Source organism: Pezoporus flaviventris, unplaced genomic scaffold (assembly GCF_033815535.1).
Source record: "Pezoporus flaviventris isolate CSIRO_AGI_PZ_B2104156 unplaced genomic scaffold, CSIRO_AGI_Pfla_v1 ptg000066l, whole genome shotgun sequence".
Lineage (NCBI taxonomy): Eukaryota > Metazoa > Chordata > Aves > Psittaciformes > Psittacidae > Pezoporus > Pezoporus flaviventris.
Window position 1 is genome coordinate 24,989,949 of NW_026892614.1, and position 22,546 is coordinate 25,012,494.

Below are 22,546 nucleotides of genomic sequence, written 5' to 3' on the forward strand. Positions count from 1 at the left end.
TCCTCTCCTCTTTTCTTGAGGGAAATCAATGGCAGCCATGAAAACCTGGTGGAAGCTGCTCTTGCTTAATGTGGTGGAGATCAAGACTAATTCGCTGGCTTTGTCCCTGTGAGAACAGAATCAGCAATGAGCATTTGAAAGCTGTCTATAACAGGGAAGGCCTACGGAAACATTTCACAGGTTCATTTTCAGGGACAAGGAATGAAATTGGTTTTAATAAAGCCAAGAAAAAAAGGTTTTAATAGGACTTCAGTGATGCATAAGACTTTAGCAGTCCTCTGCCCAAGGGTAACTTTTTTTCTATATGCTGTACCCTGTCACCAGGCTAGGTTTTAATTACATGAGCCATGGGCAAAACTAAGTCTGCTTTCTAATATCATTTTGATGTGGTATTCCCTGTATCTCTAGGAAATTAAGGGTCCTGCTATGCTTATCCTCTCTTGAGCATTAAATGGCAAGTGTCAATTGCCAAAGACAAGAGGTATGCTCTATACTGGTGCTGGAAAAAAAGCTGACTTCCTCCCATTTCAGCAAATGATTTGAATCCCCTGTGCACCTCCAGTAACAATCAGATATAAAACCTACCACTTGTGCCATGGCAATTAAAAGGCATTAACCCCAAACCAGATCAGATACCAGTTGCCAAAATCTCCTCATGTTAATTAGTGCAGCTTAGTTCTTAGTTCAGATTTCCCGTTCTTTTCTGGAAAAAAACCTGCAATACCACAGCATGGGATGAATTTTCTCCTGCAGCTGCAGCACTCACATCTGTCGTGAACTCTCTGCCTCCTAGTTCAGAGTCACACCACCACAGCTCTCTGAAATGACCAGATATAATTGGGTTCAGTGGAGTTCAAAGCTATACTCTAGCTTCCTCATATCAAAGTCCATTGATTCAGTAGCAGCCAAAGCAGACTGAAATGCTGGGAGAGTGGGAGGGAGTTATGAACAGAGCACATTCAGGTCTGTCCTGTTACACGCCAGGATGCGGTACACTAACAGCTTTTGGTTGAGTTTTCAAGAACTCAAGGTGTGGTCCCTGGAGAAGACTTTATCTTCTCCTCTAATGGCTGCAAAACATATCTCACTTTTGCTAATGTACTTCACTTATTTCATGGCTTGATACTTCTGAGACTCATTTACTTTTTTTTAAAAAATGTCAGGACTTTCTCCTGAGAGTGCTCATTCATTTTATTTATTTTCTTGGACATGATTTAATAAACCATCCCTGAAGAATTTGCCGCTATTAACTTTGTCGAACAGTAGCTCAAGTGAGAGTTAAAGGCAAATGGTCTAAAAGAAAGTAATGGGCCAAAGCACCTCCAGGGTATTAATCTGCCCCAAAACCGGTTTCAATAATTATTTTCCATGAAGACACAAAAAAAAAAAAAAAAAGTAAAGGAAAGAGAAAGAAAGTTCTGTTGGTGGTGGTGTGAGATCATAAAGCACAAATATAGATAAGCATAGCAGGGTACTTTTGCCTAGATAGTCAAGATACTTAAACCTTCACCCTCATTCTTGCTTTATCTTTATGCTTTGTCCATTCATACCTCATATTCACTCCTGTAAGCTCCAGGCCAGCAATAACAACTGCCCAGCTCCACTGTCATGGGTTGGTCATTTGGCTCACACTGCTCTCGGTAGCATCTCTCAGCTTATGGAGACCTGTGCTAATGTTCACTAGCAATCTTATTCTGGAAAAAAGGCCTATTTTCTGCCCCTACTAAAGCTAAGGAAGCTGTAAGTGGTAGTGTAGCGAACTCACCTTGTATGGTTTTCAGAGAAGGATATGAAGAGTATACTATATAATGTAACACATTCACATAATCTTGGTCATCCTCCAGGTTGTAATTGCAAATTAATTTCTGATGAACAGAACGTGATGAAGGGTCTGAGTGCCCAGAAGTCCATCTGGTTTTCTCCAAATACACCAGCTGTACACAACTGAGAATGCATGTCTATTAGTTCAGTGCACATAATTCCAAACAGTACAACTTCATGCAAAATATTGCTTTTTTCCACAAATCCTGCCTCACCAGCAACTGTGCCCTTTCTTAAAAGCAGTGGTTACACAGACTCATACACAGACAAAGAATGTAATAGTCATTGCCGATGTTGCATATAACTCATTGTTTTTATGCAGACATTTTACGTGTCTGTTCCTGACACAAGCAGACCCAGTCATTTGGTCATTTGTTTGGTTTTGAATATTTTAGCATTTTAAAAAAGGAAAGAAAAAGGAGCCCTTCGAAACAAAATAACTTCCCAGTACACTGCAAGTTAAAGCAAAGTCAATCTGCTATTTTTTTAATGTCACATTTATGTTATCTTGAATTCTGCAAAGTCTCAGGGAGAGAGCCACACTGGTCAGCAATATCCACCCAGTAACTGGAGATTTTGCACAAACTATAGAGCCACATGTGCAAAAAATTTTATCCAGTCTTTTATGATATTACTTCTGGTCCTTGAGTTAGGCTGGATGTCTTGGTTCAGGGTTCAATGCTTTACGTTAAATAGTTGGGTATGGACCTTTATACTTTTTTCTTTCAGAAATGGATTGGTTTGGGTTTTTTTCAATATTTGATAAGAATTAAGACACCTGTTTCAACACTTTCAGCTGAACTTGGGAGAGCTTCATGTGGTTCTATGGGAGTCAGAAGTATCTTTTTAGTTGTATGTCTCCTCTAGGATGCTTATAAATGTCCCTAATGAAATCTCTTTGTATCTGGCATGCAACAAGGAGCACAGTATTAAACCTCACTGAAATCAGATGAAAGATCTTCAATAAATACCTATTAGTTTTGAATCGGGTCACCTACCAACTGCTATGAGGATTTCCCCCTGCCAGTACAGATGGGCCATTTTTATAGTTTTTCTCTGCAGTAAATTATAAGAAAAAGAATCTTAAAAAATATTCTCAGTCAGCCTGAAATAATTTGTCAGCAGTATAGCTGGAAAGAAATTGGAGGTCTGACCAACAGAAGTGCTGGGTGAACTGGCATTGCCATCTTAGAAAGAGTTCAAACTCATGTTCAAACTCCTCCCTCACACATCCAGTGTCAAGCAGGTTATTCACTGCAGGTCTCCTGGGAGAATGCTCTAACCAGCCAAAAATGCAATGACGTTATTTGTGTAGCTACTGGGTAAAAAAGGAGTGAAAACATTGCGTGTGAAAGGAAATGCTTCTTCTGAGACACAATTATTTTTGTCCTTTTTTTTTTCATTTTGCTGAAGAAAAAGACTGCTTAGAGTTGAACTGAATTTTCTTATATTCTCTGCTCAGTAACCCAACCAAAAAAAAACCTATTATTTCCGCTGTGCTACTTCTAACCTTTCCGTTTCGTTCAAACTAGGTTTACGCAATTTGCTTTCTAAAGAGCGATGTCATCAGGATCTGTATAACAGCCAGGGTCAAAATTTCACTATTTTTGAATACACCTACAATACACAGAGATTTGCATAATAGGCCCTAATGCCTCCTTCAGAATCATTATGGTCTATTGAGTAAATAATGTGTCTATTGAAAATGGCTGAAATACCCATTTAGTTGATAGACTCTATTGACTCCTAATAAGAAGCTATTAGAGTTGAATAAATATTATGCATTTTAAAACTTGCCTAAATATATTCCATTTCCACATATTTTCATATTTACACAATGGACTGTAAAGAACATGTTGTATCTGCTCACAGACAGCTCCAAGCGAGAGCTTCCCTTTTTGTAGGGCTTTTTCTTAACTTCGCAGGTGTTAAGGTAGGTTGTACTTGGGTGCTTTTTTTTTGTTTTTGATGAGACCTACATGGGGGAACAAAATCAAACCAAGAAAGAAAATTAAGCTACGTGAGTTGGTACTTAAATAAAATTAAGCTTTATGTTTTCAAAGAGCATAGGATTTAGACACGCTCTCTTGAGCTTATATGTAGGATAGCACAAGACATTCTTTACGGTCAATTGTTTAAATATGCAAATACACAGAAAAGAATGAGCATAGTTAGGCAATGTATAAAATGCATGTTTGTATTTACTCAGCCTCAAATGTTTTCTTGAGAGCTGAAAGAATCTCTCAAGTTAAAGCATACTTTCATAATTATCCACATATACATTTTTTTGCTAAGCCATAGCAATTCTGAAGCAACCATAAGTAGCTTTGCCTGTTCAGCATAAAGATTTCAGACTCCAGATGTGCCTTACACGTCTTGTGTCTCATCTCAGAGTTTCAGATCTCTGATCCTTAATTGCACATTCTCATACTCCATTTGCTGCCACATAGTCACAACAAATAGCCAGGCTCAAATATGGTACAGAAGCATCTCCTGGATGTGCTTAGTTCAGGTGAAAGCAAGCCAGGGAAGTGACTGCTGCTGTTCTGCTCAAGCAGACAGTTTAACTGCTTGTAAAGAGAAAGTGCCTCCTTCCTTTCCCTCCTTGAGGTCTGAACAGGTACAGGCAGTGAAAGAAGTGATCACTTAATGTACATTCACACCAGCTGACTCTATGTTCTCCAGCAACCACAGACTCTTTGCTGTTCTCTTGTTGCTTTTGAACAGTTCCCATCATTGTGCATACTCCTGATCTCATCAGCTTCTAGAAGCCTGCCAGGAAAACATACCAGCAGTTTGCACCAGAGGTCAAAGTGGGAGTCTGTTTTTCATGGCCCATATAAGCCCTGCAGCAGTTTTGCACAACTGCAAATGAGGGCTGTGCACAGACCTGCAGTTTGTTTCCAGAGGTTGAGCTTAGTCATTCACAGGTCTAACCCCGTAGTCACTGATAGTGTCTACTGTACTGTACTTCTTCACAGGATCAGTTTTGCAAAAGGTTGCCTCGACTGTATATCGCAGTGACAGTGTTATGCAAATTGTCTTCTCAGTTTATTTAATTTGATGTTGGCAAGAATGGAGGGTTAATGGCCTTGGCACAAACACATCTTGCTGCTATTTTCCAGTCAGTTCCTTGAATATCTGAACACTAGAAAGTCTTCTTCAGTCTCATAATGGCAGACAAACACAGAAAGGTCTAATTTAGGTATTAGCCCTATCCCACTGTGGACTAAAGATGTTGAGATCTCCAAACTGTAACTAGTTTGTCTCTTGCTAGACACATCTCATTTTGGATTCTTCACTCATCTTTTTCCTCTGTGGTTCACCACTGTATTTCACAGTTTAGTCATCTGCACATGTTGCAGAATGTGTGGTCGACAGGCTGCCCCTTCTCTTTTCTCCTCTTCCTCTAGCCTCCTCATCACACTAGGTCCTTACTCAATGAGCAACAACCCATCTGTGGGGGACAGAGGTCTTCCAGAGCACTAGCTTGTGAAGAAACCATGATGCAGAGATGATTTCTATATCCTCACATCCCATATGTGTTAAATAATTCTCCTCTCTCTGCCTAAAGGGTACTGACTGCCAGTGAGAATTACTCCTAACGAAGTGGAAAAGTCTCTGCAAGATGCCCCTTAGCTTTGGAGGTGCAGCATGGTCCCACCTCTCACCTCCACCTCCAAATCACTTCTCTTCCCACAGCCACATTCCCCTGGCTGTCAGAAAGGCAGAGACAATAAGTTTATCCTGTGTCTTGTTAGGGCTAGATTATGGCTTAGTGTTTCACAGTTAGGACACTGGAGTCTGTTCTGATATTTCTAACTGACTGGTAAGAAGCAGAAGTTAGAAAACTGGATGAAAAATAACAAGGTAGGGGAGAGAACAGATAATTCGGTTAACCTCTTTATTTTATTTTTTAATTGTAGCAAATTTAAATATACGTTCTCAGTGGTTTTCACAAGTCATTTTATTTCTGTCTCCATTGTCCCAGAATAAACTTGAAGAGACCATCTGATCACTATTTCTGGGTGCCTATGATTTGACTAAAAGATGATGATGATATTTTCAGTTTAAACTTCCATTGCTCTCCTTTTCCTGCCTACCCCACAAGAAAAGTTAAAGCACTCCACACTTTCTATACCTCTGGCTCCCAGGCAGCATTTGCAATAGTAGGAGCACTGGAAAGCACAGAAGCCAAATAATGCTAATAGGGCAAACAGAATGTAATTGCTTATGTGTGCTGGCTATATCCTGAAACAAATTGTTTCTTAATGCTGAGGTCAGACAGGGTTTAATTAGGAGAAATACAATTGGTGTAAAATTTTGCAGCAGGCTGCTTGTTTGGTGTCATGCCAAGTCAACATCAAGCCTTTCCAACTGGAAATTTTCATTAGAGGCCATTGGCAGCCTGGTTAGGCTGAGTTTCAACTTTTTCGAGTCTCATGGTAACATGAACCTGAAACTCAGAGTATCTGCTTGCTAATAACAGGCTGTCCCTATTGCAACTGTTCTCACACATGCACACAGCTTCTACATATGTAGTAACTCGTGTGCTCAAGATCTACAATGGCTACTTTCTTCTGGCCTGAGGCTGTCAAGATCTGCATGCAGATAGGACTTAACTTTAAGCTTTCAGCTTAAACTTTAGCTTTAAGATTGCAAAAAAAAATTAAATTTCATTTTCCTTTTTTTTTTTTTCATATCGAAGCGAAAGAAGACTTTGAACTTCAGCAGAGGGAGGGAAAATTCCAAACCCTTTTTGTTGAGTTCTGACCCTTTTTTGGTTTTTTACCACTCCAAGCTATATTCTCAAGGATTCTTACTCATGCTTGAAGTACTGATACTGCTTTTTACAGTGATTATCGCAGCCCCAGTGCTCGTGCTGCCAAGGTTAAGGTTGTACCGGCATTTTCTTTAGAGATCATGCTGTCCAAGAAAAAAGTTTAATTTGAATGAGAAAATGTGCTTCAGGGTGAATTTTCTTTCCCCCCTAATTTTCTGAGTTAAGCTGATGCTCATAAAACTAAGAGATGGCATTCTGGCATACAGCAAGCAGGCACTGAAGGGTTCTTCTTAGCATACCTCAGTCTCAGTTTGCATCTTTTCTTGTAATTCGCATCCTGACGTGGAGAACAGTGATGAACAGCCCACAAAGGGAGTGCGATCTGCTGTGTGTCACAGACCATGGGCTTTAAATTTGAGCTACCTAAATACTTACTCCAGAATGCGGTTTCATCAAAAGACAAGAGCATGGAGGATTTGTGGCTACTGTGAAAGCTGGATGGGGTGATGGGCAAATTGGCAGAGAAGGAAGGAGGGCCTGTGAGCCAGACTGCCTCTGCAAATAAGACCAGCCAGCTTATAGGAGGGAGAAAATGCTGGGAAGAAAGTGGCAGAGACCCAAGTAGATAATTGTACAGCAATTTCTAAAGTAAACAGGAGCCTTTTCATTTCAGTATCTTCCTGCCGTGCTTCCAACTATACCTGAATCAGCATTTACAGAACCACCTCCTCCTTGAAGGTGACATTTAACTTCTTTGTGGTTTTTTTAGCCAACCACCTGTGGTCAGTTCCCTATTTTCTCTCCTGCTTTTGCTCTCAGCATCTTTTGAGGGAGCAGCACGTTCTGTACTATTTCCTCTCTGCCATCTGTGAGCTAGCTGAGGTGCACTGCCACCTCTGTCCTCCCTCACCCCTGCACCAATCCTGCTGCATTTGTCTGTTGGATGAATCTTTATCCCTGGCCTGCTGTTATCTGCCTGGCTGCTGTTCATGTGCACAGCTCACAGCATCAATGATAGCTAAGCGCATTCTCTGTGGCTAGGTATGTGTGGGAAAAGAAGAAAAAAGAAAACCAGTGATGTTGTGGCTCCTAATCTCTGCCCACATGCTGCAGTTAAAGTCTAGTCTTTATAATAGTAATTAAAAAGGGCTAATCATGTTTGGCAACACAAGAATAAAAACATGAGAATATGCACTGTACATGCATGATCTTTCACACAACAGTGCCTAGGACTATTTCTATTGTGAAAGTTAAAAAAAGAATCTTCATAGAGATTTTGAGATTTAACCAGATTTTGTGGGGTTTAGGAAGGGAATTAATCCATTAAATAGAATTATAACTTTTTTTGTTATTATTTTGTGGGAGGGGCAATCAGCAAAGAATTTTTGCATGACTAAAGGAGACTCCACATATAACATAGCATAACGTAGCATGGACTAGGTTGGGAAAGACCTTTAGATCATCAAGTTCAACCGTTCCCCCAGCACTGCCAAGTTCACCAAGAAACCATGTCACTAAGTGTCTCGTCTACACAGCTCTTGAACACTTCCAGGGATGGTGATTCCACTATTTCCCTGGAAAGTCTGTTCCAATGCCTGACCACCCTTTTGGTGAAGAAATTTTTCCTAATATCAAGTCTAATATGTGTGTTCATGTATGGTTTTGGAGGAGGAAGCAGAAATGAGGTAGCTGCAGAAACATGTTAGCATTTCAGAGAGGGAAAAAATATCTTCTGCTTTTCCTACAGGCTCTCAGACAGAAAGTGCACTACAACAGTAAGTGCTAAGTGAAGAGCAAATGGTCACTGTCTCACAACACATAGTATCTTTAAGTTTCAATAGTACCCAGGACAATGGGTTTAGTTTCCATGAATGGGTCTAGCATGTCCTAGTAGAATAACAGAAGAGAGCGACAGAAATATAACAGAGAAGCAAAAACATTCTCAAAGGTGAAGTTTTTTTAGCTGGGGTATTTCATATTCTTCATACTTCTGTTTCTGTATTTTCTTTGTTTCTAGGGTGCAAATCTAGGGCATGTTTCATGGTGCCGACTGGCTATGAATTTTTTTTCGCAATCACTGGCATTGACTTCTCTATTGGCACAGATTTTATAGCTTCAGATCCCTGGTTGGGGGACAGACATGTCAAAAATGAAATGTGGATGGTGGGCCGTGCCTTGGCAGCCCAGAGCTGCTTGCATGGCTGTGGGGAAAGACGCATCAACTCAAAGATCACCTTCACAAACACCCTGATAAGCAGTGTGCTCCCCCACTCCCATAGAGTCCACTCCCTTTTAACCGTTCTGGGCTTGACTGGCTACTTGGTTTCCCCTTGGCAGAGGCAAGGAGGCATCACTTTTTACTTCATCAGAGAAATAAACAGCAAGGTAAAAGAGGCAGCATCTCAACTGCCTTTGCTTGAAGTTTTGTTAATTTGGGGTTTAGAGTTTCTTGCTTTATTAAACACATTTTTATGCTTGTGTGACTACAAATGTATGTATTGGGCTCTGGTTCTGGCACCACCACAGACGATCAAGTGATGAGGTGGGGGTTGAAGAAGTAAATATAGTTTCTGCTGTGTGATCATTTCTCCTGTTTTTAAAACCTCCAGCCTTTTCTTGAATTACCCCATGGGTAGCTTAGTAACAGATACGATGGCCCATTCTTTAGCCCACTTCTTAAAAAACTAGAAAATACACTGCCATTCTAGAAGGAAATAAACAAAACTAATGAGCTGAAGGTGTTGTCATGGAAGTGTTACTTACAAGCATGGAAGGGACAGCTGCCCTTCACTAAGCTCTGATGAACAGCCAGAGCATAAAGCAGTGCTCCCTGTCACGTAAAGCTGGGAGGCTGCACGCTCTGTAAATGCTGTTTGTACAGATGACGAGTCCCCTGTCGAAGCAGGTTATCAGTGGACCAGGGTCAGAGGCATTAACACACTCAAAGACACATTGCTGGATGATCACTTGTACTGGCCATTGCCATGCAGAAGGCACGTTAGACAGAAGCTTGGCAAAGCCTGGTAGCACTGAGACTCGCTATTTGCATGCAGCACAGGAAAGCGTAAAGTGCTCATCTCCTGTTTAAAGGCAGCTACTGCTGCTGCAGTGGGGCTTTGGCCTTTTCAGTGGAGAACCCAGGAGACAGACTGTCAAAACAGAAGTCTCTTGTTCAAACTACCAAGCTTAGGAACTAGGCATAGTGAAAAAAAAAAAAAAAATTAAAAAGGTTCAGATCAGTCAAACCAAAGAGAATTGTTGCTTCTTGGTTGGCTTTTTTATATCCTCCCCCACACACACACCCCTTCCTGAGGTTATTTAGTTATTTTTAGTTGGCTGGATGAAGCAGCAAGAAGTGTGGAATTCACTTGAGGCCTTGAAGACAAATTCATAATTCAGTTTTGCAAACAGAAAAACAAATAAAAGTTGACTTATGAGGTAGATGTTTTATATTTCTTCACTATATTTCTCCTGCTTTGTACAAATCTTCCTGGAAATCTCTGTAGTAATTCTAACTAACTGCTGTGATGCCTTCTGTGCAGGGCAGAACTGTTCAGCCACAGGGAATCCTTCCATTTTCATCTGCTTTTTTTTCAATCGTGTCAAATTCCTTCCCTTTAGTAATCCCCCTTATTCCCTCAGGAGCTGAGAGAAGATTTAATTGTTAAATTTGCATAGTAACTCAGCAAACAAACTCTCCATTCTCATGCAGACCTTTAGCCATTGCAGGATTCATTTTAGCTATAAATCACTTACTTTATGCTCAGCCATGATGGCATTTCATACTCAGGAGGCTGGTACACAGAAATGATCGAAGGCCAAGTCCTTGTGGGGGGGTTTGTTTTTAGGGCTGCTCTTTTATGGTGTATCTTATTGCAAGATTATTTTGAAAATGGGGCTTTGCAAGTGGATTGTGTTTGCTCTTTCTCCACAACTATCCATGTGATAAAATAATCCTGCCATAAATGGCTTCTGTCTGGTAGACCCCTTGTAGATGTAGTTCTGATCATGAGAAATAGCTTAAATCCTATTTAGTGCAATGAAGCACAGTAAATACAAAAGTACTTTCACTGTTCCTTTATTACAACAAAACGGTTTGTTTTTAAAGATATTTTGCAAGTATTTGTGTTTGTAGGTTTTCTGCAGGATATGGGAAAGGTAGGACAACTCTCTAGTTCTTCCAAGTGTCTAAATGCACTCCATTATACCCCATGCTAACATCTAGAGTCTTTTAAAATCATGACACAGACAGTGATAGAACAGACAACAGACAACATCACTCTTGCAGCTGGATTACTAGGATTGGCTGTCCAGAGGTGTGCTGTCACAGTTCAGTGGAGCAGCTTTAGTGTTTAAGATTTTGATGTTAAAACTGTCCACAGTTGCCTCTACACCTCTACCTTGCTCTACTGAATCTCTTTCCTGTGACAAACCAGCTTGACAACCTACAATCTCACTAATGAAGAGGAAACTCCACAGTCAGCAGGGAGAAGTGTTGTACCAGAGAGGCAGCAGCCTGGTTGAAGGTGTGTGGAGCTTCTACCTTTGATGGTGGCAAACTCAACTATTGCAAATGTCATTTCTCCATGAAATGAAAAGGTTGTGCAGCCTCCATCCTTTGAAGCTTTCAAGACCCAACCACATGAAGTCCTGGGCAGCCTAGTCTGAGCTCATTGCAAACTTAACTTGGCTACTGGGAGCTAACACACAACTTGTCTTTCAACAGGTCATTCACTGATACTCTTATTTCAGCGGGGCATTTTAAAACATGTATGTCACTTCAGGAGAAAGCTCCCAATGCTTCAGATCCAGATCACATTCTTTAGTTTTGCAATATGTCAGACAAGCAGAGAAGACTCCTGACAACATCCACTAATCTGCTTACTCAGAAGTAAGCACAGAAATTCAGGACAGTAACATAGCCTCCTCCATCAGCCTTGCTTAGTGCTGCAAGCACAGCCAAGCTGAGCACGATAGGAGCTGTCTGACTGCATTGCTTCCCTTCCCACCCACCAATACTGGGTCGCAGCTGCCTCTAAACACTGATCAAGTCTGTCCCCACCTTTAGTTCAGACAAAGCCTGAATTAAACAAGAGGCAAATGCCTCTATCAGGGATCTGTGGTGATCTCCACTGAAGAGAGTCATAATAAAGTGTATTCCACAGAAGACACTTGCTGACTTCCCTTTTGAAAAGAATAACATCTGCACAAATTGCTTGCAGCAAATAATGTATCACAGGGATGAGTCTCCACTTGCTCCTAGTAACACATACCATCAAATGTCTGAATGAATGAATTACTATTTTTGTATGAGATACAAACCGCATGTGTCACTTCCAAAATGTACTTTGTGAGTGTTAAATGCAGCTCACACAGAGGTTATGATATGTATGTCTGACAGATGGCACTGCTCATTTTCAGTTCCAAGGCTACTCAGCCATTTTTGCCAGGAACACTTGGACATACCAATTTCAGGCTGATTTAGACAAACGTGTTCTTGTGATTCTGAAACTTACATTCCATAAACATCAGTTCTTTTAAATGATAAAGGAAATGTTGCAGAAGTAGGATTGCAGAAAGAAAAACTGCAACTTGCGATACATAAAATGTTGTAGGGAAGTTGTCCTGCAGGGAAAACAGTCCAAATGTTCCTTGACTCTCCCCCTCAAAATCTACAATGTGATGCTGCTGCTCGTGACATAGTTTTTTGTGTATGGTGAACGCTCTATCTCACTCTCCAAATATTAGCATCTTAAGGCAGCCCTGTTAAGTGATGTTGAATAGTGATCTACCTGGTATCTCTCCTACAGCTGGCTATGTTTTCAGAGGGCTTCCAGAAATTTAAATGCTTTCAGTAACTTAAAAGTAATCCCTGATACACATGCCTTGACATAGTTGTGGGAATCTTGTGTACTTACAGTTTTGGACTGTGACAACTGCCCCAGCCTAACCCCTGTCCATTTTGTTGTCACTGGGGTGAGAGAAGAATACAGTTCTGGATTGACTTTCCTCTAAACCCCCCCACTGGGTATCTTTATCTGGCAAAGAAAATAACAATTTATCTACTTTCTCCACACCAACTGTCTGCACTGAGTTTAACATGCAGATCTGTGTAACTATATCTATGCATTAAACAGAAGTCAGGAGAGATGCAAGTCTGTACTTAGCCTTGGAACATGTTGATAGCATCTGTAAGGCAAGCAAGCCATTACCCAGGAATTATGAAATCAAACAAGGAATTTAACTGTTGAATTGGTTGTATGTCAGATTCTTGTTCCCAAGGTAGAGGAAAAAATGGGTGCTTTTCCTTCAGTTATGAGCCTATATGAGCTTAAGGTAGCAAATAAGAGCAATCTACCAGCATTTCTGCCCACTGGGGAAGTGTACCTGGGACTATGAGGAAACTTAACTTTGGATGTCTGAGCAAGCATTTGCATGCACCACAACTCAGTAATAGGTGGGATCTTGCAAGTGATACAGCACAAGAATTCCACATATTTTTAGTGATACAGCACAAGAATTCCACATATTTTTCTCATAAAAGCCACATTAATTTATCAGCCCAGGGCTTTTCCAGCATATTGTCTTACCGATCTTGAAAGAGCCATCCTGGTGTTAGGGGAAGAGTTATCTGGGTGATAGTCAGTGCTGAGACCCCTGAACAGCATAAAGAAATTTGACAACTGTATTAACATTCAGCTGAAATGCCTTTATGAAGCTAATTTTCCCTCCACTCATCTTTTGAACTCAAAGAGAAGCATAAGCCCTGACTCAAGCAATGCGGAGTGTTTGCTCTGGCACCCAAGCCAGCAGATGTGACTACTTGGCATCCCTTCCCGAGACTTGAACCTTATGGTATGTCTATGCCAAATGTATCCACATTATGCAAAAGTAATGGAAATTTGCCAGGCAGAGCAATGCTATGTTTTCCTGGATAAATGTTGCTCAGTTTAATTTTAAGGAACTGACTGATAAAAGCCTCAGTGATTACCTTGTTTTAACTGTCTTCATTCCATGAGAAGCAGTACTTTTGCTGGCACAGAGAATATATAAGAAACATAGGAACAAAAGAGGCCCTTGGTGAAAGGTGAAGCACCCATCTGAGAAGAAGGGTTTCTTTCCTCTTTGGAAGATAAGTTGGCTGCAATAAGAACCCCTAAGAATATAGCTTGCCATCTGACATGGCTCAAGTGACTTGAGCTGCATGGTCACATTGAGCTGTTCATTTCATTTTTGTCTTTTCTCCAACTCCAGTCAAAGCTCACCATGGGAAAATGCTGGTGATGAAGGTCATTTGCCTTTTGCAGCACCTGGAAGGCGAGACAAAAATGCAGTAACTCATACTACACAATATCTACAGAATATAAGGAAGTAGAAAACAAAAGGTATTTTGGACTAACGAGTGCACAGGATTAGCCAACTAGAAGACATGCATTAAAACTAAGAATTATCTTGATTGTCACCACTCTGTCCTTCATTTAAACCATGTATTAGTTGCCTACAGCTGTGGTACCAGTTCAGGACTCTTTGTTTCATGTTTGCCCAGTTCACCTAACAATATAGCTCAATTTCTGGCCGCTGCCTCTGATCACTAACAGAACTCCTAAATATAGTAAGCATGATTTCTTATCTTCAACAGCCAAAGGCACTTGCCACAACCTGACTCAATTGTACTCAACATGCTTGTGACATTCACTCACAGGGCAGCTCGTATCATGCAAAGAAGTATCTATGCAGGGAGCTCAGATTCAGCTGCGAAGTTGAGGAAAGCTATAAATATTCCACATAGCCTGTCTGAGGTGTAACAAAGCTTTTGTCACCAAACACAGCCTGACAGAATGGCTGGAGCATGCAGTGCCTTTTGTTGCCAGATTTTTCACTCTACAGGGCAAAAATGCCACTGAAATTGGAGGAACACCTCAAGTAGTAGCAGGCTGCTACACTATTAGTGCAATTGATTACTTCAGCAAATAGCCAGAAGTAGCCATTACTTCCCAAGTTACTTCCACTGCAATAATCAAGTTCTTGTTAACAAATCGCAGCCATGAAGGAAATCCGAGAGAAACTGGCTTCTAACTCTGGATTTCACCTTCAGGAGTAGAACTGAGGAAGAGAGACAGAGAAGTACAGAGCTCCTGCTATTTGTTAGCCAGAGGCAAATGGGAAACGGAACCATTTTCATAGCATTTTGAAAGTCTGTTTACAAACTGTTGGCCTAGAAGGAAAATCTTGGAAACCATTCTCTGTAGATGTCTTACCTAACCACTGATCTGACATGTAACAAGCCACATGTATCCTGCAGGGTTGCTGTGCAAAAGGAGCATGGAAGACAAGTGAGGTGCTAATGCTCTCCAAAGCCCCATAGGAACAACAGCTACTGCACAGGGTGGATAGTTCACAGTGAATAACTCATCCAATTAAAATGTTCTCATTTTTTATCTGCATTGTTGCAAGTTCCTCAGTTATTAATTTGAAATCATTGTCTAAGTTGTTGTCCACAGCAATTCATTGCAAGATTAGTCAAAATAATGCTGAAACTCAGAATATGAGACAGAGATCAAACATTTATTTTCTTTGCTTAGCTAAATGAGACATTTTGAATCAAGTTTCTCCTTCAGTACTTGGGTTTTTTAAACAGAAAATGGTCTTGTGAAAATATTGCACAATATTTACTTAAATACTACTGTTTCAATAGCTGGTAGTAAATTTATTCAATGGCCTATTTGAGAAAGTCAGCAGAAAAAACATGAATAATCAAACTATTTAAACCATTTAAACACAGCATTATCCGAGGGTTAAGTAATGTTTGCCTACTTGCAAACACAGTTACCAGTTGCCTGCAGCAGACTGTACAGGACATACCTTCAAATCAAAGCTAAGAGAGTGGTTCACAGATAAAAGCTAAAGTAAGTCTACTACTGCTTTCAAGCAAATTAGCAAAACAGATTCTGAGCACAGAACAATTTCAGCTACTTAACTGATTTTGGTTTGTGAAACACAGAGGCCCAGCTACATATAAATCAGCAATGGTGAAATATAGGATGCCATATACCTTGACCACACTCATCAGGAACAAAAGATCAGTGCTCCCAGCTCCACTGACAGACTAAGTTGCTTGTTTACCCTCTACAAACATTTGTCAGAAAAAAATAAAGTAAGTTTTGCCAAGCTACTCAGCACACTGTCAGCACATAACAACAACAAAATCTTATACATAATAAAAAAATACAAAAATACATGTATAGTCTTAAGCTGTTCTATATTGTTCAGTGGTTCAGTTGGTGTATTAAAGGGTATTTAAAGACATTATTTTGGTTAAGTCCAATCTCTACTCATCATTTATAAAACATTTAAGAGAACCAAAGTATTTTATATACTACTTGTTATTCTTCCTGCCAAAGGGAAGAATGCTATGGAGATGCAAGTTATCCTGGGTGACAGGAATATGGAGTTAGGCAAGATTCATGTTTCATTTTGCTAACGGATTACAAACCTTCTCTTTAGTTAGAAGCGTATGGATAAAGTAGATGCACACTGTCTTTGCTTTTTCACTGTAGTCCAACAGGATGCATTGTAAGTTATTCTTACTAAGTGTCAAAATGAGTCCAAGTGACAGATTATGTATTTGCTTACCTACATTTAACACTGGCATGTCTCCATTCAGTCACACTAGGGTAAATAAACTGAGGCTCTGGCTCCGTATTCCCCCTTGTTTGATCTCACTCTAGATCAGTGATGCCAAACCACTAGCACTGGCAAACAGAGATCTGGGCTGGCACCAATGACAATGAGCAAACAACACTTTCAAAACACTTTTGACGCCAGATAGCAAGGAGCACCCTCCCTACTTCAAGGAGCTCATTGCTAGAAAGGCTTTCTGCTTTGAAATCCACAACTACCTCTTACATGTGACAGGAAGGGCCAACATGACATTTCTCTTCTGCAGCTCCCAAAAAAGAAATCCACTGTATTTATCTCAAACAGTGACATACAGGTGGTTCCTGCTGATCCAGTTAATCTAAAACTGTTTAAGAATGAACAAACCTAGATCAATAATACACAAGAAGCAGACTTAAACCAGCTAAAATTTTCAGGTCAGTAACCTTCATTTCAAACCTTCCAGCTTTTACTGAAAGCAGGACTCCTTCTGGGGGACAGGACCAAAAAAAAAAAAAAAAAACAAGCAAGATGCAAAACCCCAAATGCACGCTAAAACTAGGCAGGGCATGTGTGAGAAAAGGAAAGAGAAAATGAAGGTATCTCCTTTTGCTAAATCATCTGCTAAGGGGGGGTCCTGGATGTTGGTGGCACCTATCCCACTCTCAGCCATGAGGAGCAGTGGGCAGACCCTTCTGAGGCAGCACATGAAGGTGTGCTGTGCCTTGACCTCTAGTGCCTGACCCACTTGGATCAAGGCTATGCTCTGCTCCCTCTCTCCAAAAGGAACAGTCCAGGCCGGTGCCCTGCTGCAGGTTGGGCTCTTCTCGAGCACAGCCACCGCCGATTCACACCAGCTGGGAACCTGGGTGGCCCAGTCCTCACTCACCACCCCAGAGGGGTTCAAGAGCTATTGGGGGCCAAGAGAGACAAGGCATCTCATTGCCCACAAGGCTAGAACACAGCACGGGCTGTATCTACTTTGCACCGTAATGCAGCAAAGCGGATCTCCGTGCTGGGAGGCACTGGCATTCACACACGAGCCCATTCCCTCCCCAGGCCTCCACCCGCCCTCACACCAACACAGACGCCCCCGCCTGTGCCAGCACCCCGACCCGCTCCACGCCGGGCCGGGCCGGGCCGGGCCGGGCCGCGCTGCGCGCCGCCCCCACCAGAGGGCGTCACGACCCCGCGGTATTTCGGGCTGCACACCGACCCTTCCCGCCCCGACCCGCCACCGCCCCCCGGGCCCCGCTGCCGGCCTGCCCCGGCCGGGCCGCCCCTCCCACCCCCTTGCTACGGTATTTCGCCCTCGTGCGAGGCCACACCCTCCGGCGAGGCTTCCTCCCCCACACCGCATCACCTCCGCCCCTTAGCCGCCGCGGCCGGGGGAGCCTCCCTGCCGGCCCGGCCCGGGGCCTTGCCCCCAGCAGCCCTTGCTTCCCCATCCCTCCTTTCCCGCGGTCCCAAGCAGCAAGCGGCGGCCCTCGGGGGCCGAGTTTACGCTCCTGCACAGTGTTTTGGGCCCCAACTGAAGTTGTAGGCTATTGGGTTGCCCTGTGTGCAGGCTGTTGGTCGGTGTGTGCATACACCTAACACTCCGCCACACCAGTGTGGTTTGGGTTGTGCAGGGAGGTGCTCCCTGGTATTTCCCGCATTAAGCGCTGGTACCCGGAGGTTTGGTGGCCGGGAGGTTGCCTCCAGTTACCTTGAGGAAGAGTTTTCTTCCAGCCCTGAGCCCACATTCTGCCTTCTGGGCAGCACTGTTCTTATTGTACGTGGGAGCCAGTGATTGGTATAGTGGGGCACGGCTGAAAAAAAAAAAGAGTTATCAATGTGAATAAGCAGAGCTGATTCTTTCAAAAGTTCACACCCCATGAAGCTGCAGAGCAAAGCCAAGTGGATGAGAGGAGGATGTTTCATAAGAGTGAGCTGGCTGTTGCAGAGCAAGCGGGGGGAAGAGTGATCTCTCAAGACAGATAGCATTGCCAGATCATCTTGGTAAGATTGCAAGTTACAAATACAACTGAAGCCAGAGCATGTGCCAAAGGGAAAAAAAAAAAAAAAAAAAAAGGAAAGAAAAAAGGAAAATAAAAAGAAAACAGATGCAAAACAGAAAGATGCCAAAATAAAATGAGTCCTGGGCCAGCACTGGAACACACCACAATCCCTCACCATTCAGGATGATTTAAATGGATGGAAAATGGATTAAGGTCTAATCCAGCAGTTGCTCTGTTTGAATTAATCTCATAGGAGTCAGTCAGGATATGTATATTTAGAGGGGGGAGAGAGAGAAAAAAGCAAGCAAGAAATTGCAGGATCAGGCCCTGAACGTAATCTGAAGAGACTTGAAATAGATCCTTGGCCACACTGGTTTTAAAAGCAGATTATCTGACCCAAACCAACCCAGATATTTCAAAAAGAAAATACAGCATTGCTAAGTAGGCAGTTCTTCCTGAAATACCGAACCCCAAGTCTCCCTGCCAATTTTTAGCTGCAGCAGAGGCAGTAGCCATTTCATTCACACTGGCTGAGGCCCTCTCCATCATTGCAACACCTTCCTTGGCTGTGGTCTTGCTTTCAGATGCCACTGATTTTCTGGGACAGTCTCAACTACAAGGACACTGTCCCTCTGGGTCTTGGATTTCCTGAGAGCCTGAGCGATTAAAGAAATTCTTCTTCCTTTTGAATTCAAAACATTTTCCAGAGCTGCCTTCTCTTCCCTGAGTAACACTATCAATCTGAGGCAGGGCACTGAAATATCTACACCAACACTGCCAAAAACAGTCTTGCATAATTCCAAGCAGTTATGCAGCCTTTAGTAAATCACCTAAGCACAAGCAAACTGCATTAGGCAGTGCAGAAAAAGGCACATTCCAAATGCTGGGGACAAGGAGTACCCAAGGAGGCTTCTGTAGACAAACAGGAAGGGAAGACAAAGTACTAGCCCCAGCCCCTAACACACAATATCAGCAGCTTGTTACTGTGTGTGTGGGTGCCCTTTACATGTGCAGGTGGGTTTATCTGAGACAGGAACCAGGTTAGAAGAAGGGAATCCTATAAATCTCAGCCCAGTGCTGCCGTCCAAGAACTATGTACTCATTTTAGCAATTCTGGCTATAAACAGTGCTGGTTTTATAGTCCTCCGGCAGCCCTAAGCATCTCCAGAGGGAGTAGCAATTCCTTGCAGAACTGAGACCATTCTCAAGAATATTGTAATATTAAAAAACAGACAAACAACAACAAAAAACAACCAATAAAATAAAAAGGTCAAAAAGAAACCCCAAAACCAAATCAACGTGGCAGCATTCAAAGCTGAGCTTAGTTCTTCTTTTCCCAAATAACAAAGTGACCTCCTTACATTTCTTACATTAGTGCATCAATATATAAAAAAAACACTATAGAGCACAAACTGTAAGAGAAAGAAGCATTTTGAGGAGTCAGAGAAATTCAGATTACAGTACTTACCAGTTTGCTGGGAATGGATCAGAGGGAGTCAGTGGGACCACTCAGGGACAAATTTAAATTACAAGGTGAAAGTGGCTAAGCATATGAGTTTCTCTTTCCCATGTCAGAAGCAAATCAACAAATACATGCTTCCTGCCTTTGTGGAGGTAAAGAAAGAGATGAACACTGAATGGCAAAGCCACCCTTTCAGAGATTTTTTAGCTCACGGAAAATGAATGAAAAAGCCCAAAGCCCCCCTAAAGTAAGTGCTTATCACTGAGTTATCTGACCTGGGCTTGTGCAGTACACTCACCAACATCTCAGAGCAGGTATTGGGACCTTGGGTTAAAGCCAGCTGGTGACGAGAACAGGTAATGCCACTTTGCAGGCAACAAGGGTCACAGCTGGGATCCCAGACCTCCAGCGCAAGCCAAACACTGCTCTTCAGTGCTATTTCGAGCATAAAACCCCACCTACCTTCAAACATCACTGTCTGCATTCTCATTTTTCCAGGAAAACGTTGGCAATTATATTACCCTACCAATATCAGTTGTGCATTTGTGTGTTTCTGTACAGCTTGTGCACTGGAAATGTGTTTTGGCTTAAGTTCAAATCCACTTCAGTGCCCCCAAAGAGATCTTTGTTGTTATAAAGGCCTGCTGAGATTGTTTCCAGTTTATACACAACTGTTTCTAAACCCTGGGACCTGTGCTTTTTGGTTGTCTATCACAAAAGAGTGGCAAAGATTAAAGAAGTGTATGCCTTTGGCTGCATACTTTAAAACAAAACAGCCATGGTTTTCAGAAACCTCTTTTAAGGTGTAATAAATCCGACTTTCTAAATGCCCAAGGCTGTGTTTATCTAAAAGTATCTTGGGGGAGATTGCCATGTCTATTAATCTGTTTTCCTGTTTCCTTACCTCAGGGCTTAAAGCCTACATAAACCAACCAGCTAGAATGCTGTTAGAGAAAGTCTCCACAGACAAGTATCTCCCTCTGCTTTCTGCTCTTAAGCAACGCACTCCTGATACAGGGAAGTCATTAAAGAGTGTCATAATGCAGGAGTGGTAGATGAGGGTGATACGATAGGGACAAAGCAGCATGATCTGTCTTGAAGAAACTTCAAACCTGTTCATGGCCTTTGAAAGAGTTAACAAAACAGTGGATAAAGGACAACCAATGACTATATTTTATTTGCTTTCAAAGGCTTTTGATAAAGTTCCTGAGAAGAGGCTGTAAAGCAGACTTAGCAACCACAAGGTGAGAGGTAAACTCCTGCAGGGATGGGGGGGAGAGGAGAGCCCACAGTTGAGAGAGCAGAAACAAAGAGGAAGAACAAATGGTCGATCTCAGGATGGAAAGGGGTTACAGGTAGGATGACTCAAGGATTAAAAATAAGACATGTGTTTGGGATGTTGGTGAAGAACAAAAGTTATGGAGTTTTTGTCATGCAAAATTAGGTAGGTGGGTCAAATAGAAAAACATGAGAAATTGCAGAGAATGAAAAAATTAAGAAAACTGACATAGTACATGAAATTAACACACACAAGAGAAGAATGATGCGTAGAGAAGAATACAAACTGCTTACGCACATGGGTAGGTTTTGAATTTCTTTTAAACATCCCAAAACACATCAGGCACCAGTATAGACAACTCAAGGAAACCGGCTCCTGAACATGCAGTGGTGGTTGAGAACAAAATCATCAGTCTTTATTAAAAAGTTAAAATACCAAAACCAATAAAGGAGTATAATCCTGTGATATCATACTAGCACACAGCATGATCTTTTTTTTTTTGCCTTGGCCACTATATTCAGGTTCAGCCCACCTTGCACAAAGGAGAAACAAGGAAATAGGCTGCCAAAGGACCCAGCAATTTGGGGTTTCTTTTGGCTCTTCCCCTCATGTTCAAGTTCTCTGGGGGCTGGAAAGGTGTAGGCTCTGTCAAAGTCTTTCCCAAGACAAAGGCAGCAGACAACTCTTTTGCATGTGGATTCGCTGTTATCTAGAAGAGATGAGCTCATACCACAGTGTTTCCTGTCAGCAGGTCACTAGCAGCTGCCTGGTTTGATTAAACTTCTGGGAAGTTAGCGTATATGAGACATTTTTGCTTCCAAAAAAGTTAGAAATGACCCACTAGTTCAAAGATTATTGACCACAGTGAAGGCAGAAAGGCACACACACATGCATAGGGACAGCCGGGCTGAAGAAAGCAGCACTAAAAGTTAATTAAAAATGGCGAGGAAAGTGAAAAGCAAAGTAAACTATGGCAGAAATACAACACACTTGGCTACATCGATACGATATGTATCAGATAAACTCCATAAGTATCTCTGTAGATATATTGTACCTATACAGCCAGGTAGATTCTCTGTCTTTCCATGTTACACTATAAAAGTTTTGGCATACTTTAAACTAGAGTTATGAAATACATTTTATTTCACTATAATTGGTTTTGTTGGGCTTTGACATCTATCTTTACTAAAAATTGACACTTAAAATCAGTATTTATTTGGGGCTGACAGTTATCAGAGGTTATAGCTTTTGCTCAGTCTCAGGATTTTGGTCATTTTAACAGCAGCAGAGAAGCTTCGCTCTACATCTGAGAAGGTAGGATTCACAGCCAGGAAGCATTGAGGCTTAGCCAGTAGAAGTATACTCTACAAGGACAAAATACACGACACTAACCTCTGGGACTCAGTGCTGAGGAAAATGATGAAAAAATAAGATTTAAAATTACTTTGTTTACTGTATGTAAAGGTTAAATGATGAATTGTATCAAACCTGTTATGGGACTCATGACAACTACACTGATAGCTGTAGCATAACAACCAATACAG